We start from the raw sequence: 3,239 nt of genomic DNA on the forward strand, positions 1-3,239 counted from the left end.
TCTCTGAAATGCGTGCGGAAGCCTAATTAGTGTTATGGTAGAGTTGTATCGTGTGCAGTTCTTATGATGCACATACTATGAAATACAATCCTGCCTAAGCCACGTCTCCCAAGGGGGTCCTGAGATATTGTGTTGAAATAAAGACTGACAACTTGAAAACACAATGCTTTTTGCCACAGTTGTCACCGGCATGGAGGCATACAAATGTACACAGTTTCAGTATGGCTGTATTGATTTTCTTTTTGTTTGATTTTCATTCACGGGCAAAACCCACACTGGACAAAACCAACTCCATATTCACAGATGTACTTTCAAAACCAGACCATTCAAGAACTCACAGTCAGTACAAAAAGTACACTCAGTCAATACCATTTAATTCAGTCTCCTGAATTGCACCCGTTCAATAAGTAATCTCACTATTTGACACTTGCCAATTTTAAGAGCTAAGGAAGAATATCTGAATGTCAGAGATAATAAAAGAGGGAAGGAAGCTTTTGTTTGAGGTTGACACAACCCCAACTTCTACGTGTGCACTCTGTTAAATATAAAATAGCCCACCAAAGAGAAATATCACTTTACATTCCTTTTGACTTTGTGATTTACAATGCAAACAATAATGACATATAGCATTGTCTATGTTGTATGGCCTCCCATCAGGACATTTTAAAGTGCAGTCACAAAACTATACAGGTCAAGTCTAGCTGTCTTTCCCTGAAGCCCGTTTGAAACTGCAACCTGTCTCTCTGTGTGCAGCCAGTCTGAACACTGGGCCATCTGTATGTGATAGACACAGTCATCTGTCACTTCAAAATACTGACACTGAAGCAAAGTGAATAAAAGCAACAACCCCTCAGCATTTGTACTGCATGTCCCGCTCTCTCACTTTGTCGCTCCTTAATTCTCACCATGATGACACTGCACTTTGTTTTGTTCTCAAGCAGAGAGAATCAGGATAACATGCGTACAGACTTTGATACAATCTTAAATGGCACCAACTCCACAATGCATTAGACTCACCTTAACTGTCCTGAAGAGGCCAGCGCAACAATCTGTAGGAATACTGGTGACCAAAAGGAAAAGAGATTGCATCAATGTGAAGGGGAATCCGAATGGCTCTTAACCCCAGAGCAAGACAAAGGAAAATAAGTTTAGATTCCTTCAGTGAGAGGATTAGAAAAGGCTTGGCCCATCACAACATGACTAACAAGCACTTAACCTAGAAGAAAAAAAAGGTCATTTGTCAGTGTTCCAAAACAAACCTATAAGCGCTCCAAGATGACATTAGTGCTTTCTGACTCTATTGTTAATGTATGATGGTATTATAATGCACTGGCACCTAACAAACATAATTCTGTTTCTCCATTTCATAGTTTATATCAAAACTCAGACAACTAATATCGCCCGCTTGTGAAGAAGGCCATGCAAACCGAGGTTACTGTGCCTCATCAAAGCAGGCTGAGGACAAGTGCTTCTTGAGTTCAAACACAGTATTGAGTCCATTAGCCTTTATGGCCAGAACAGATTAGTAACAACAACAGTACTTTCATTCAGCCATATACTGTATGAAGTAGGCCACTGTTTTTTACATGAATTTGCAGCTACGCCAGCTCTCATTTATTTATGGGAAAAGGACATACTTCACAGTATGTCATTGGATACAATCCAAAGTAAAACATTTTCATTGTTAAATGAATTTAATGAAATCAGCAAATCATAATAAAAACATGTGGGCCTGGTTTCCGCCAAACCGGAAAAGCAATGCCCCCCCAATCAACAATGCTGAATAAAGTTCTATACACACAGGACTAGTATTACCATGGGACTTCATGTGATTTAGAAATTTGTTCTGTGCAGCACATTCGCACCGAGTATGTATTTCACTCAAATTTACTGACATTATCCCCCACATATGCTGTCAAGGCTCTGTCAAAACATTCATTTATAATTCCCAACACAGCCAATATATCCCCAAATCACAGAGATGCAGATTTGCACAGGACTAATATTATTACACAACCTCTGTGTTTGTCAAAATCTGGTAGGGCATTTGCGGTGGAATTCTCAAATGACAAATTACAGAAATGGCAGATTTGAATGGGATTTACATCAAAGACTACTTTCACAATTACAAATTACTAGAGGTCCCCAGGTAATACTACCTATACTATCGTTTGAATAGGGCTAAAGGTGGAGTCATCGTTAATAAAGTCACTCAAGGGTAGGGTAGGATAGACATGGGTAAAGGAAACCAACATTGACTCTTGGTAATAGAACTTTCAAATTAAAGTTTTTTTGTACTTCCATCTTTTACACGCCACTTTCTTATCTGACCAAGAGGAACGCAACAGTATTTCCTGCGTTGTTGTAAGGAAGGTTGTTAACCTCTGCTGTAGCACATTTACAGTAAGATGATGCTCCTATGCCCATTAAGTGCTTTTTAAATTGTGCAAATCACAAGCTACAAGAATTAGTTTACAGCACCTCAATGACCTAACTTTCACAGCAGTGTCAATTTTCTACATGCAGTGGAATCTGGATCATGTAGACAGAACTGAAACATGACAGTTCAGGCAAATAGTTGCTGCATACACCCTGTAGTAGTCAGTGACCTTTTACAACCCGTCATCAGACACTCTTCTTTACCTGCTCTTCTTTACCTTCTTTCCTGCTCGACACCCTTTGCTACAATTCTCCATGTCTCTCTAGATTTGTCTTTTTTAAGAGTTGCTTGATTACTGCAGTTTTCCGGGCCTGTGGAAAGATTCCTTGAAAGAAGAGACGTGTTCACAATCTGCATAAGATCAGAAGCCAAACAGTTCAAAACAATTTTGAAAACATCCGTTGGTAGAATATTAAGGCAACAAGAAGAGGTTTTCAGATGTTGTATAATGTCCTCCAGGTTTTTGTGATTGATTGAATGAAATTGTGTCATATTAGAATTAGTTTTACTTGAACACTGTGACAACACATATCCTGTACTTGATATGGAGGCACTGGCACTGTTTGTCTAACCTTCTCAATTTTGTCTTTGAAGAAGGAGGCAAAGTCATTGCAGGCCTGTGTAGATAAAAGTTCAGATGCTACCGGTACTGGAGGGTCTGTTACCTATCGACAGTAGCAAACAAAGCAAGTGAATTATTATTGTTTCTAGCGATATTGTCATAGAAGAAGAACCTCCTTGCACTCCTCATTTATAAATTATAAATGCAAAGTCTCTCTTTATAGGTGTTATAATGGAC

Source organism: Etheostoma spectabile, chromosome 8 (assembly GCF_008692095.1).
Source record: "Etheostoma spectabile isolate EspeVRDwgs_2016 chromosome 8, UIUC_Espe_1.0, whole genome shotgun sequence".
NCBI classification, from domain to species: Eukaryota; Metazoa; Chordata; class Actinopteri; order Perciformes; family Percidae; genus Etheostoma; species Etheostoma spectabile.